Raw genomic sequence first — 16,116 nt, 5'->3', positions numbered from 1 at the left:
CGAATCGACTTAAAGCCAGATCGTCACATTGGCCGCTCTTCTCTCTGAAACGGTTGTACTTATCGTCTGCAAAGCTATGTCACGTGCTGCGGTATGCGGAGACACTAAAATCACCACAGTAGAACACAGATGAAGCTTCTAAGTTGATGTAATATCCAGTAAGAATTAGTACAATTCAAGTTTTAGGTATTGAATATTGACCTTTTTGCTGGCTTTCGTACCTTGGACATGAGCTAGGACCTTAAGATTCTGCATGAAAGGAGGACTAGCAGCCGAGTTGCAAGGGAGAATGTGAAAAGTGTTCGTATGTAGTAAAAACCTTAGAAATCCGTTTGTTTTCGTCATTTGTTATCGAATCGACTTAAAGCCAGATCGTCACATTGGTCGCTCTTCTCTCTGAAACGGTTGTACTTGTCGTCTGCAAAGCTATGTACGTGCTGCGGTATGCGGAGACACTAAAATCACCACAGTAGAACACAGATGAAGCTTCTAAGATGATGTAATATCCAGTAAGAAGTAGTACAATTAAAGTTTTAGGTATCGATTATTGAATTTTCAGCTGGCTTTGGTGCATTGGACATGAGCTAGGACCTTAAGATTCTGCATGAAAGGAGGACTAGCAGCCGAGTTCCACGGGAGAATGTGAAAAGTGTTCATATGTAGTAAAAACCTGAGAAATCCGTCCGTTTTCGTCATTTGTTATCGAATCGACTTAAAGCCAGATCGTCGGATTGGCCGCTCTTCTCTCTGAAACGGTTGTACTTATCGTCTGCAAAACTATGTCGCGTGCTGCGGTATGCGGAGAAACTAAAAGCAACGTAGTAGAACACAGATGAAGCTTCTAAGATGATGTAATAGCCAGTAAGAAGTAGTACAATTCAACTTTTAGGTATTGAATATGGACCTTTTAGCTGGCTTTGGTGCCTTGGACATGAGCTAGGACCTTAAGATTCTGCATGAAAGGAGGACTAGCAGCCGAGTTGCACGGGAGAATGTGAAAAGTGTTCATATGTAGTAAAAACCTGAGAAATCCGTCCGTTTTCGTCATTTGTTATCGAATCGACTTAAAGCCAGATCGTCACATTGCCCGCTCTTCTCTCTGAAACGGTTGTACTTATCGTCTGCAAAGCTATGTCGCGTACTGCGGTATTCGGAAACACTAAAAGAACCATAGTAGAACACAGATGAAGCTCCTAACATGATGTAATAGCCAGTTAAAAGTAGTACAATTCAAGTTTTAGGAATCGGTTATTGACTTTTTAGCTGGCTTTGGTGCCTTGGACATGAGCTAGGACCTTAAGATTCTGCATGAAAGGAGGACTAGCAGCCGAGTTGCACGGGAGAATGTGAAAAGTGTTCATATGTGGTAATAAGCTGAGAAATCCGTCCTTTTTCGTCATTTGTTATCGAATCGACTTAAAGCCAGATCGTCACATTGGCCGCTCTTCTCTCTGAAACGGTTGTACTTATCGTCTGCAAAGCTACGTCGCGTGCTGCGGTATGTGGAGACACTAAAAACACCTTAATAGAACACAGATGAAGCTTCTAAGTTGATGTAATACCCAATAAGAAATAGTACAATTCAAGTTTTAGGTATCGAATATTGACTTTTTAGCTGCCTTTGGTGCCTTGGACATGAGCTAGGACCTTAAGATTCTGCATGAAAGGAGGACTAGCAGCCGAGTTGCACGGGAGAATGTGAAAAGTGTTCATATGTAGTAATAACCTGAGTAATCCGTCCTTTTTCGTCATTTGTTATCGAATCGACTTAAAGCCAGATCGTCACATTGGCCGCTCTTCTCTCTGAAACGGTTGTACTTATCGTCTGCAAAGCTATGTCACGTGCTGCGGTATGTGGTGACACTAAAATCACCGCAGTAGAACACAGATGAAGCTTCTAAGATGATGTAATATCCAGTAAGAAGTAGTACAATTCAAGTTTTAGGTATCGATTATTGACTTTTCAGCTTTCTTTGGTGCATTGGACATGAGCTAGGACCTTAAGATTCTGCATGAGAGGTGGACTAGCAGCCGAGTTCCACGGGAGAATGTGAAAAGTGTTCATATGTAGTAAAAACCTGAGAAATCCGTCCGTTTTCGTCATTCGTTATCGAATCGACTTAAAGCCAGATCGTCACATTGGCCGCTCTTCTCTCTGAAACGGTTGTACTTATCGTCTGCAAAGCTATGTCACGTGCTGCTTTATGTGGTGACACTAAAATCACCGCAGTAGAACACAGATGAAGCTTCTAAGATGATGTAATATCCAGTAAGAAGTAGTACAATTCAAGTTTTAGGTATCGATTATTGACTTTTCAGCTTTCTTTGGTGCATTGGACATGAGCTAGGACCTTAAGTTTCTGCATGAGAGGTGGACTAGCAGCCGAGTTCCACGGGAGAATGTGAAAAGTGTTCATATGTAGTAAAAACCTGAGAAATCCGTCCGTTTTCGTCATTCGTTATCGAATCGACTTAAAGCCAGATCGTCACATTGGCCGCTCTTCTCTCTGAAACGGTTGTACTTATCGTCTGCAAAGCTATGTCGCGTGCTGCGGCATGCTGAGACACTAAAATCACCATAGTAGACCACAGATCAAGCTTCTAAGTTGATGTGATAGCCAGTAAGAAGTAGTACAATTCAAGTTTTAGGTATTGAATATGGTCCTTTTAGCTGGCTTTGGTGCCTTGGACATGAGCTAGGACCTTAAGATTCTGCATGAAAGGAGGACTAGCAGCCGAGTAGCACGGGAGAATGTGAAAAGTGTTCATATGTAGTAATAACCTGTGAAATCCGTCCTTTTTCGTCATTTGTTATCGAATCGACTTAAAGCCAGATCGTCACATTGGCCGCTCTTCTCTCTGAAACGGTTTTGCTTATAGTCTGCAAAGCTATGTCGCGTGTTGCCGTAGGCGGAAACAGGAAAAGCACCATAGTAGAACACAGATGAATCTTCTAAGTTGATGTAATAGCCAGTAAGAAGTAGTCCAATTCAAGTTTAAGGTATCGATTATTGTCTTTTTAGCTGGCTTTGGTCCCTTGGACATGAGCTAGGACCTTAACATTCTTCATGAAAGGAGGACTAGCAGCCGAGTTGCACGGGAGAATGTGAAAAGTGTACATATGTAGTAAAAACCTTAGAAATCCGTCCGTTTTCGTCATTTGTTATCGAATCGACTTAATGCCAGATCGTCATATTGGCCGCTCTTCTCTCTGAAACGGTTGTACTTATCGTCTGCAAAGCTTTGTCACGTGCTGCGGTATGCTGAGACACTAAAAGCACCATAGCAGAACACAGATCAAGATTCTAAGTTGATTAAATAGCCAGTATGAAGTAGTAAAATTCAAGTATAAGGTACTGAATATTGAATTTTTAGCTGGCTTTGGTGCCTTGGACATGAGTTAGGACCTAAATATTCTGCATGAAAGGAGGACTAGCAGCCGAGTTGCACGGGAGAATGTGAAAACTGTTCAAATGTAGTAAAAACCTGAGAAATCCGTCCGTTTTAGTCATTTGTTATCGAATCGACGTAAAGCCAGATCGTCACATTGGCCGCTCTTCTCTCTGAAACGGTTGTACTTACCGTCTGCAAAGCTATGTCGCGTGCTGCGGTATGCGGAGACACTAAAATCACCATAGTAGAACACAGATGAAGCTTCTAAGTTGATGCAATAGCCAGTAAGAAGTAGAACAATTCAAGTTTTAGGTATCGATTATTGACTTTTTAACTGGCTTCGGTACCTTGGACATGAGCTAGGACCTTAAGATTCTGCATGAAAGGAGGACTAGCAGCCGAGTTGCACGTCAGAACGTGAAAAGTTTTCATATGTAGTAAAAACCTGAGAAATCCGTCCGTTTTCGTCATTTGTTATCGAATCGACTTAAAGCCAGATGGTCACATTGGCCGCTCTTCTCTCTGAAACGTTTGTACATATCGTCTGCAAAGCTATGTCGCGTGCAGCGGTATGTGGAGACACTAAAATCACCATAGTTGAACACAGATGAAGCATCTAAGTTGATGTAATAGCCAGTAAGAAGTAGTACAATTCAAGTTTTAGGAATCGATTATTGACTTTTTAGCTGGCTTTGGTGCCTTGGACATGAGCTAGGACTTTAAGATTCTGCATGTAAGGAGGACTAGCAACCGAGTTGCACGGGAGAATATGAAAAGTGTTCATATGTAGTATAAACCTGAGAAATCCGTCCGTTTTCGTCATTTGTTATCGAATCGACTTAAAGCCAGATCGTCACATTGGCCGCTCTTCTCTCTGAAACGGTTGTACTTATCGTCTGCAAAGCTATGTCGCCTGCTGCGGCATGCTGAGACACTAAAAGCACCATAGTAGACCACAGATCAAGCTTCTAAGTTGATGTAATAGCCAGTAAGAAGTAGTACAATTCAAGTTTTAGGTATTGAATATGGACCTTTTAGCTGGCTTTGGTGCCTTGGACATGAGCTAGGACCTTAAGATTGTGCATGAAAGGAGGACTAGCAGCCGAGTTGCACGGGAGAATGTGAAAAGTGTTTATATGTAGTATTAACCTGAGAAATCCGTCCTTTTTCGTCATTTGTTATCGAATCGAATTAAAGCCAGATCGTCACATTGGCCGCTCTTCTCTCTGAAACGGTTGTGCTTATAGTCTGGAAAGCTATGTCGCGTGTTGCCGTAGGCGGAAACAGGAAAAGCACCATAGTAGAACACAGATGAATCTTCTAAGTTGATGTAATAGCCAGTAAGAAGTAGTCCAATTCAAGATTTAGGTATCGATTATTGACTTTTTAGCTGGCTTTCGTGCTTTGGACATGAGCTAGGACTTTAAGATTCTGCATAAAAGGAGGACTAGCAGCCCAGTTGCACGGGAGAATGTGAAAAGTGTTCATATGTAGTAAAAACCTGAGAAATCCGTCCGTTATCGTCATTTGTTATCGAATCGACTTAAAGCTAGATCGTCACATTGGCCGCTCTTCTCTCTGAAACGGTTGTACTTATCGTCTGCAAAGCTATGTCGCGTGCTGCGGTATGGGGAGACACTAAAAGCACCATAGTAGAACACAGATGAAGCTTCTAAGTTGATGTAATACCCAGTAAGAAGTAGTACAATTCAAGTTTAAGGTATCGATTATTGACTTTTTAGCTGGCTTTGGTCCCTTGGACATGTGCTAGGACTTTAACATTCTTCATGAAAGGAGGACTAGCAGCCGAGTTGCACGGGAGAATGTGAAAAGTGTTCATATGTAGTAAAAACCTTAGAAATCCGTGCGTTTTCGTCATTTGTTATCGAATCGACTTAAAGCCAGATCGTCACATTGGCCGCTCTTCTCTCTGAAACGGTTGTACTTATCGTCTGCAAAGCTATGTCACGTGCTGCGGTATGCGGAGACACTAAAATCACCACAGTAGAACACAGATGAAGCTTCTAAGTTGATGTAATATCCAGTAAGAAGTAGTACAATTCAAGTTTTAGGTATCGATTATTGACTTTTTAGCTGGCTTTGGTGCCTTGGACATGAGCTAGGACCTTAAGATTCTGCATGAAAGGAGGACTTGCAACCGAGTTGCACGGGAGAATGTGAAAAGTGTTCATATGTAGTAAAAACCTTAGAAATCCGTCCGTTTTCGTCATTTGTTATCGAATCGACTTAAAGCCAGATCGTCACATTGGCCGCTCTTCTCTCTGAAACGGTTGTACTTATCGTCTGCAATGCTATGTCGCGTGCTGCGGTATGCTGAGACACTAAAAGCACCATAGTAGAACACAGATCAAGCTTCTAAGTTGATGTAATAGCCAGTAAGAAGTAGTGAAATTCAAGTATAAGGTACTGAATATTGAATTTTTAGCTGGCTTTGGTGCCTTGGACATGAACTAGGACCTAAATATTCTGCATGAAAGGAGGACTAGCAGCCCAGTTGCACGGGAGAATGTGAAAACTGTTCAAATGTAGTAAAAACCTGAGAAATCCGTCCGTTTTCGTCATTTGTTATCGAATCGACTTAAAGCCAGATCGTCACATTGGCCGCTCTTCTCTCTGAAACGGTTGTACTTACCGTCTGCAAAGCTATGTCGCGTGCTGCGGTATGCGGAGACACTAAAATCACCATAGTAGAACACAGATGAAGCTTCTAAGTTGATGCAATAGCCAGTAAGAAGTAGAACAATTCAAGTTTTAGGTATCGATTATTGACTTTTTAACTGGCTTTGGTACCTTGGACATGAGCTAGGACCTTAAGATTCTGCATGAAAGGAGGACTAGCAGCCGAGTTGCACGTCAGAATGTGAAAAGTGTTCATATGTAGTAAAAACCTGAGAAATCCGTCCGTTTTCGTCATTTGTTATCGAATCTACTTAAAGCCAGATGGTCACATTGGCCGCTCTCCTCTCTGAAACGTTAGTACATATCGTCTGCAAATCTATGTCGCGTGCAGCGGTATGTGGAGACACTAAAATCACCATAGTAGAACACAGATGAAGCATCTAAGTTGATGTAATAGCCAGTAAGAAGTAGTGAAATTCAAGTATAAGGTACTGAATATTGAATTTTTAGCTGGCTTTGGTGCCTTGGACATGAACTAGGACCTAAATATTCTGCATGTAAGGAGGACTAGCAACCGAGTTGCACGGGAGAATATGAAAAGTGTTCATATGTAGTAAAAACCTGAGAAATCCGTCCGTTTTCGTCATTTGTTATCGAATCGACTTAAAGCCAGATCGTCACATTGGCCGCTCTTCTCTCTGAAACGGTTGTGCTTATAGTCTGCAAAGCTATGTCGCGTGTTGCCGTAGGCGGAAACAGGAAAAGCACCATAGTAGAACACAGATGAATCTTCTAAGTTGATGTAATTGCCAGTAAGAAGTAGTCCAATTCAAGATTTAGGTATCGATTATTGACTTTTTAGCTGGCTTTCGTGCCTTGGACATGAGCTAGGACTTTAAGATTCTGCATAAAAGGAGGACTAGCAGCCGAGTTGCACGGGAGACTGTGAAAAGTTTTCATATGTAGTAAAAACCTGAGAAATCCGTCCGTTTTCGTCATTTGTTATCGAACCGACTTAAAGCCAAATCGTCACATTGACTACTCTTCTCTCTGAAACGGTTGTACTTATCGTCTGCAAAGCTATGTCGCGTGCTGCGGTATGCGGAGACACTAAAATCACCACAGTAGAACACAGATGAAGCTTCTAAGTTGATGTAATATCCAGTAAGAAGTAGTAAAATTCAAGTATAAGGTACTGAATATTGAAATTTTAGCTGGCTTTGGTGCCTTGGACATGAGCTAGGACCTTAAGATTCTGCATGAAAGGAGGACTAGCAGCCGAGTTGCACGGGAGAATGTGAAAACTGTTCAAATGTAGTAAAAACCTGAGAAATCCGTCCGTTTTCGTCATTTGTTATCGAATCGACTTAAAGCCAGATCGTCACAATGGCCGCTCTTCTCTTTGAAACGGATATACTTATCGTCTGCAAAGCTATGTCGCGTGCTGCGGTATGCGGAGACACTAAAAGCACCATAGTAGAACACAGATGAAGCTTCTACGTTGATGTAATACCCAGTAAGAAGTAGTACAATTCAAGTTTTAGGTATCGATTATTGACTTTTTAGCTGGCTTTGGTGCATTGGACATGAGCTAGGACCTTAATATTTTGCATGAAAGGTGGACTAGCAGCCGAGTTGCACGGGAGAATGTGAAAAGTGTTCATATGTAGCAAAAACCTGAGAAATCCGTCCGTTTTCGTCATTTGTTATCGAATCGACTTAAAGCCAGATCGTCACATTGGCCGCTCTTCTCTCTGAAACGGTTGTACTTATCGTCTGCAAAGCTATGTCGCGTACTGCGGTATGCTGAGACACTAAAAGCACCATAGTAGAACACAGATCAAGCTTCTAAGTTGATGTAATAGCCAGTAAGAAGTAGTACAATTCAAGTTTTAGGTATTGAATATTGACCTTTTAGCTGGCTTTGGTGCCTTGGACATGTGCTAGGACATTAAGATTCTGCATGAAAGGAGGACTAGCAGCCGAGTTGCACGGGAGAATGTAAAAATGTGTTCATATGTAGTAAAAACCTGAGAAATCCGTCCATTTTCGTCATTTGTTATCGAATTGACTTAAAGCCAGATCGTCACATTGGCCGCTCTTCTCTCTGAAACGGTTGTACTTATCGTCTGCAAAGCTATGTCGCGAGTTGCCGTAGGCGGAAACAGGAAAAGCACCATAATAGATCACAGATGAAGCTTCTAAGTTGATGTAATACCCACTAAGAAGTAGTCCAATTCAAGTTTTAGGTATCGATTATTGACTTTTTAGCTGGCTTTGGTGCCTTGGACATGAGCTAGGACTTTAAGATTCTGCATAATAGGTGGACTAGCAGCCGAGTTGCACGGGAGAATGTGAAAAGTGTTCATATGTAGTAAAAACCTGAGAAATCCGTCCTTTTTCGTCATTTGTTGTCGAATCGACTTAAAGCCAGATCGTCACATTGGCAGGTCTTCTCTCTGAAATGGTTGTACTTATCGTCTGCAAAACTATGTCGCGTGCTGCGGTATGCGGAGAAACTAAAAGCACCGTAGTAGAACACAGATGAAGCTTGTAAGTTGATGTAATAGGCAGTAAGAAGTAGTACAATTCAAGTTTTAGGTATTGATTATTGACTTTTTAGCTGGCTTTGGTGCCTTGGACATAAGCTAGGACCTTAAGATTCTGCATGAAAGGAGGACTAGCAGCCGAGTTGCACGGGAGAATGTGAAAAGTGGTCACATGTAGTAAAAACCTGAGAAATCCGTTCGTTTTCGTCATTTGTTATCGAATCGACTTAAAACCAGATCGTCACATTGGCCGCTCTTCTCTCTGAAACGGTTGTACTTATCGTCTGCAAAGCTATGTCGCGTACTGCGGTATTCGGAGACACTAAAAGCACCATAGTAGAACACAGATGAAGCTCCTAAGATGATGTAATAGCCAGTAAGAAGTAGTACAATTCAAGTTTTAGGTATCGGTTATTGACTTTTTAGCTGGCTTTGGTGCCTTGGACATGAGCTAGGACCTTAAGATTCTGCATGAAAGGAGGACTAGCAGCCGAGTAGCACGGGAGAATGTCAAAAGTGTTCATATGTAGTAAAAACCTGAGAAATCCGTCCGTTTTCGTCATTTGTTATCGAATCGACGTAAAGCCAGATCGTCACATTGGCCGCTCTTCTCTCTGAAACGGTTGTACTTATCGTCTGCAAAGCTATGTCGCGTGCTGCGCTATGTGGAGACACTAAAAGCACCATAGTAGAACACAGACGAAGCTTCTAAGTTGATGTAATAGCCAGTAAGAAGTAGTACAATTCAAGTTTTAGGTATCGATTATTGACTTTTTAGCTGGCTTTGGTCCATTGGACATGAGCTAGGACCTTAAGATTCTTCATGAAAGGAGGACTAGCAGCCGAGTTGCACGGGAGAATGTGAAAAGTGTTCATATGTAGTAAAAACCTGAGAAATCCGTCCGTTTTCGTCATTTGTTATCGAATCGACTTAAAGCCAGATGGTCACATTGGCCGCTCTTCTCTCTGAAACGTTAGTACATATCGTCTGCAAATCTATGTCGCGTGCAGCGGTATGTGGAGACACTAAAATCACCATAGTAGAACACAGATGAAGCATCTAAGTTGATGTAATAGCCAGTAAGAAGTAGTACAATTCAAGTTTTAGGAATCGATTATTGACTTTTTAGCTGGCTTTGGTGCCTTGGACATGAGCTAGGACTTTAAGATTCTGCATGTAAGGAGGACTAGCAACCGAGTTGCACGGGAGAATATGAAAAGTGTTCATATGTAGTAGAAACCTGAGAAATCCGTCCGTTTTCGTCATTTGTTATCGAATCGACTTAAAGCCAGATCGTCACATTGGCCGCTCTTCTCTCTGAAACGGTTGTACTTATCGTCTGCAAAGCTATGTCGCGTGCTGCGGCATGTTGAGACACTAAAAGCACCGTAGTAGACCACAGATCAAGCTTCTAAGTTGATGTAATAGCCAGTAAGAAGTTGTACAATTCAAGTTTTAGGTATTGAATATGGACCTTTTAGCTGGCTTTGGTGCCTTGGACATGAGCTAGGACCTTAAGATTCTGCATAAAATGAGGACTAGCAGCCCAGTTGCACGGGAGAATGTGAAAAGTGTTCATATGTAGTAAAAACCTGAGAAATCCGTCCGTTTTCGTCATTTGTTATCGAATCGACTTAAAGCTAGATCGTCACATTGGCCGCTCTTCTCTCTGAAACGGTTGTACTTATCGTCTGCAAAGCTATGTCGCGTGCTGCGGTATGGGGAGACACTAAAAGCACCATAGTAGAACACAGATGAAGCTTCTAAGTTGATGTAATACCCAGTAAGAAGTAGTACAATTCAAGTTTAAGGTATCGATTATTGACTTTTTAGCTGGCTTTGGTCCCTTGGACATGAGCTAGAACCTTAACATTCTTCATGAAAGGAGGACTAGCAGCCGAGTTGCACGGGAGAATGTGAAAAGTGTTCATATGTGGTAAAAACCTTAGAAATCCGTGCGTTTTCGTCATTTGTTATCGAATCGACTTAAAGCCAGATCGTCACATTGGCCGCTCTTCTCTCTGAAACGGTTGTACTTATCGTCTGCAAAGCTATGTCACGTGCTGCGGTATGCGGAGACACTAAAATCACCACAGTAGAACACAGATGAAGCTTCTAAGTTGATGTAATATCCAGTAAGAAGTAGTACAATTCAAGTTTTAATATCGATTATTGACTTTTTAGCTGGCTTTGTTGCATTGGACATGAGCTAGGACCTTAATATTCTGCATGAAAGGTGGACTAGCAGCCGAGTTGCACGGGAGAATGTGAAAACTGTTCAAATGTAGTAAAAACCTGAGAAATCCGTCCGTCTTCGTCATTTGTTATCGAATCGATTTAAAGCCAGATCGTCACATTGGCCGCTCTTCTCTCTGAAACGGTTGTACTTATCGTCTGCAAAGCTATGTCACGTGCTGCGGTATGCGGAGTTACTAAAATCACCACAGTAGAACACAGATGAAGCTTCTAAGTTGATGTAATATCCAGTAAGAAGTAGTAAAATTCAAGTATAAGGTACTGAATATTGAAATTTTAGCTGGCTTTGGTGCCTTGGACATGAGCTAGGACCTTAAGATTCTGCATGAAAGGAGGACTAGCAGCCGAGTTGCACGGGAGAATGTGAAAACTGTTCAAATGTAGTAAAAACCTGAGAAATCCGTCCGTTTTCGTCATTTGTTATCGAATCGACTTAAAGCCAGATCGTCACATTGGCCGCTCTTCTCGCTGAAACGGTTGTACTTATCGTCTGCAAAGCTATGTCGCGTACTGCGGTATGCTGAGACACTAAAAGCACCATAGTAGAACACAGATCAAGCTTCTAAGTTGATATAATAGCCAGTAAGAAGTAGTACAATTCAAGTTTTAGGTATTGAATATTGACCTTTTAGCTGGCTTTGGTGCCTTGGACATGTGCTAGGACATTAAGATTCTGCATGAAAGGAGGACTAGCAGCCCAGTTGCACGGGAGAATGTGAAAAGTGTTCATATGTAGTAAAAACCTGAGAAATCCGTCCATTTACGTCATTTGTTATCGAATCGACTTAAAGCCAGATCGTCACATTGGCCGCTCTTCTCGCTGAAACGGTTGTACTTATCGTCTGCAAAGCTATGTCGCGAGTTGCCGTAGGCGGAAACAGGAAAAGCACCATAATAGATCACAGATGAAGCTTCTAAGTTGATGTAATACCCAGTAAGAAGTAGTCCAATTCAAGTTTTAGGTATCGATTATTGACTTTTTAGCTGGCTTTGGTGACTTGGACATGAGCTAGGATTTTAAGATTCTGCATAATAGGTGGACTAGCAGCCGAGTTGCACGGGAGAATGTGAAAAGTGTTCATATGTAGTAATAACCTGAGAAATCCGTCCGTTTTCGTCATTTGTTATCGAATCGACTTAAAGCCAGATCGTCACATTGGCAGGTCTTCTCTCTGAAATGGTTGTACTTATCGTCTGCAAAACTATGTCGCGTGCTGCGGTATGCGGAGAAACTAAAAGCACCGTAGTAGAACACAGATGAAGCTTCTAAGTTGATGTAATAGGCAGTAAGAAGTAGTACAATTCAAGTTTTAGGTATTGATTATTGACTTTTTAGCTGGCTTTGGTGCCTTGGACATAAGCTAGGACCTTAAGATTCTGCATGAAACGAGGACTAGCAGCCGAGTTGCAAGGGAGAATGTGAAAAGTGGTCACATGTAGTAAAAACCTGAGAAATCCGTTCGTTTTCGTCATTTGTTATCGAATCGACTTAAAGCCAGATCGTCACATTGGCCGCTCTTCTCTCTGAAACGGTTGTACTTATCGTCTGCAAAGCTATGTCGCGTACTGCGGTATTCGGAGACACTAAAAGCACCATAGTAGAACACAGATGAAGCTCCTAAGATGATGTAATAGCCAGTAAGAAGTAGTACAATTCAAGTTTTAGGTATCGGTTATTGACTTTTTAGCTGGCTTTGGTGCCTTGGACATGAGCTAGGACCTTAAGATACTGCATGAAAGGAGGACTAGCAGCCGAGTTGCACGGGAGAATGTCAAAAGTGTTCATATGTAGTAAAAACCTGAGAAATCCGTCCGTTTTCGTCATTTGTTATCGAATCGACGTAAAGCCAGATCGTCACATTGGCCGCACTTCTCTCTGAAACGGTTGTACTTATCGTCTGCAAAGCTATGTCGCGTGCTGCGCTATGTGGAGACACTAAAAGCACCATAGTAGAACACAGACGAAGCTTCTAAGTTGATGTAATAGCCAGTAAGAGGTAGTACAATTCAAGTTTTAGGTATCGATTATTGACTTTTTAGCTGGCTTTGGTCCATTGGACATGAGCTAGGACCTTAAGATTCTGCATGAAAGGAGGACTAGCATCCGAGTTGCACGGGAGAATGTGAAAAGTGTTCATATGTAGTAAAAACCTGAGAAATCCGTCCGTTTTCGTCATTTGTTATCGAATCGACTTAAAGCCAGATCGTCACATTGGCCGTTCTTCTCTCTGAAACGGTTGTACTTATCGTCTGCAAAACTATGTCGCGTGCTGCGGTATGCGGAGAAACTAAAAGCACCGTAGTAGAACACAGATGAATCTTCTAAGTTGATGTAATAGCCAGTAAGAAGTAGTACAATTCAAGTTTTACGTATCGATTATTGACTTTTTATCTGGCTTTGGTGCCTTGGACATGAGCTAGGACCTTAAGATTCTGCATGAAAGGAGGACTAGCAGCCGAGTTGCACGGGAGAATGTGAAAAGTGTTCATATGTAGTAAAAACCTGAGAAATCCGTCCGTTTTCGTCATTTCTTATCGAATCGACTTAAAGCCAGATCGTCACATTGGCCGCTCTTCTCTCTGAAACGGTTGTACTTATCGTCTGCAAAGCTATGTCACGTGTTGCCGTTTGCGGAAACAGGAAAAGCACCATAGTAGAACACAGACGAAGCTTCTAAGTTGATGTAATAGCCAGTAAGAAGTAGTACAATTCAAGTGATAGGTATCGATTATTGACTTTTTAACTGGCTTTGGTGCCTTGGCCATGTGCTAGGACCTTGACATTCTGCATGTAAGGAGGACTAGCAGCCGAGTTGCACGGGAGAATGTGAAAAGTGTTCATATGTAGTAAAAACCTGAGAAATCCGTCCGTTTTCGTCATTTGTTATTGAATCGACTTAAAGCCAGATCGTCACATTGGGCGCTCTTCTCTCTGAAACGGTTGTACTTATCGTCTGCAAAGCTATGTCGCGTGCTGCGGTATGCAGAGACACTAAAATCACCATAGTAGAACACAGTTGAAGCTTCTAAGTTGGTGCAATAGCCAGAAAGAAGTAGAACAATTCAAGTTTTAGGTATCGATTATTGTCTTTTTAGCTGGCTTCGGTACCTTGGACATGAGCTAGGACCTTAAGATTCTGCATGAAAGGAGGACTAGCAGCCGAGTTGCACGTCAGAATGTGAAAAGTGTTCATATGTAGTAAAAACCTGAGAAATCCGTCCGTTTTCGTCATTTGTTATCGAATCTACTTAAAGCCAGATGGTCACATTGGCCGCTCTTCCCTCTGAAACGTTTGTACATATCGTCTGCAAAGCTATGTCGCGTGCTGCGGCATGCTGAGACACTAAAAGCACCATAGTAGAACACAGATCAAGCTTCTAAGTTGATGTAATAGCCAGTAAGAAGTAGTACAATTCAAGTTTTAGGTATTGAATATGGACCTCTTAGCTGGCTTTGTGCCTTGGACATGAGCTAGGACCTTAAGATTCTGCATGAAAGGAGGAATAGCAGCCGAGTTGCACGGGAGAATGTGAAAAGTGTTCATATGTAGTAATAACCTTAGAAATCCGTCCTTTTTCGTCATTTGTTAGCGAATTGACTTAAAGCCAGATCGTCACATTGGCCGCTCTTCTCTCTGAAACGGTTGTGCTTATCGTCTGCAAAGCTATGTCGCGTGTTGCCGTAGGCGGAAACAGGAAAAGCACCGTAGTGGAACACAGATAAAGCTTCTAAGTTGATGCAATAGCCAGTAAGAATTAGTCCAATTCAAGATTTAGGTATCGATTATTGACTTTTTAGCTGGCTTTCGTGCCTTGGACATGAGCTAGGACTTTAAGATTCTGCATAAAAGGAGGACTAGCAGCCCAGTTGCACGGGAGAATGTGAAAAGTGTTCATATGTAGTAAAAACCTGAGAAATCCGTCCATTTTCGTCATTTGTTATCGAATCGACTTAAAGCCAGATCGTCACATTGGCCGCTCTTCTCTCTGAAATGGTTGTACTTATCGTCTGCAAAACTATGTCGCGTGCTGCGGTATGCGGAGACACTAAAAGCACCATAGTAGAACACAGATGAAGCTTCTAAGTTGATGTAATACCCAGTAAGAAGTAGTACAATTCAAGTTTAAGGTATCGATTATTGACTTTTTTGCTGGCTTTCGTGTCTTGGACATGAGCTAGGACTTTAAGATTCTGCATAAAAGGAGGACTAGCAGCCCAGTTGCACGGGAGAATGTGAAAAGTGTTCATATGTAGTAAAAACCTGAGAAATCCGTCGATTTTCGTCATTTGTTATCGAATCGACTTAAAGCCAGATCGTCACATTGGCCGCTCTTCTCTCTGAAACGGTTGGACTTATCGTCTGCAAAGCTATGTCGCGTGCTGCGGTATGCGGAGACACTAAAAGCACCATAGTAGAACACAGACGAAGCTTCTAAGTTGATCTAATAGCCAGTAAGAAGTAGTACAATTCAAGTTTTAGGTATTGATTATTGACTTTTTAGCTGGCTTTGGTGCCTTGGACATGAGCTAGGACCTTAAGATTCTGCATGAAAGAGGGACTAGCAGCCGAGTTGCACGGGAGAATGTGAAAAGTGTTCATATGTAGTAAAAACGTGAGAAATCCGTCCGTTTTCGTCATTTGTTATCGAATCGACTTAAAGCCAGATCGTCACATTGGCCGCTCTTCTCTCTGAAACGGTTGTACTTATAGTCTGCAAAGCTATGTCGCGAGTTGCCGTAGGCGGAAACAGGAAAAGCACCATAATAGAACACAGATGAAGCTTCTAAGTTCATGTAATACCCAGCAAGAAGTAGTCCAATTCAAGTTTTAGGTATCGATTATTGACTTTTTAGCTGGCTTTGGTGACTTGGACATGAGCTAGGACTTTAAGATTCTGCATAATAGGAGGATTAGCAGCCGAGTTGCACGGGAGAATGTGAAAAGTGTTCATATGTAGTAATAACCTGAGAAATCCCTCCTTTTTCGTCATTTGTTATCGAATCGACTTAAAGCCAGATCGTCACATTGGCAGGTCTTCTCTCTGAAATGGTTGTACTTATCGTCTGCAAAACTATGTCGCGTGCTGCGGTATGCGGAGAAACTAAAAGTACCGTAGTAGAACACAGATGAGGCTTCTAAGTTGATGTAATAGCCAGTAAGAAGTAGTACAATTCAAGTTTTAGGTATTGATTATTGACTTTTTAGCTGGCTTTGGTGCCTTGGAATGAGCTAGGACCTTAAGATTCTGCATGAAAGGAGGACTAGCAGCCGAGTT

The sequence above is a fragment of the Schistocerca gregaria genome, unplaced genomic scaffold (assembly GCF_023897955.1).
Source record: "Schistocerca gregaria isolate iqSchGreg1 unplaced genomic scaffold, iqSchGreg1.2 ptg000238l, whole genome shotgun sequence".
NCBI classification, from domain to species: Eukaryota; Metazoa; Arthropoda; class Insecta; order Orthoptera; family Acrididae; genus Schistocerca; species Schistocerca gregaria.
This window is presented reverse-complemented; position numbering follows the sequence as displayed.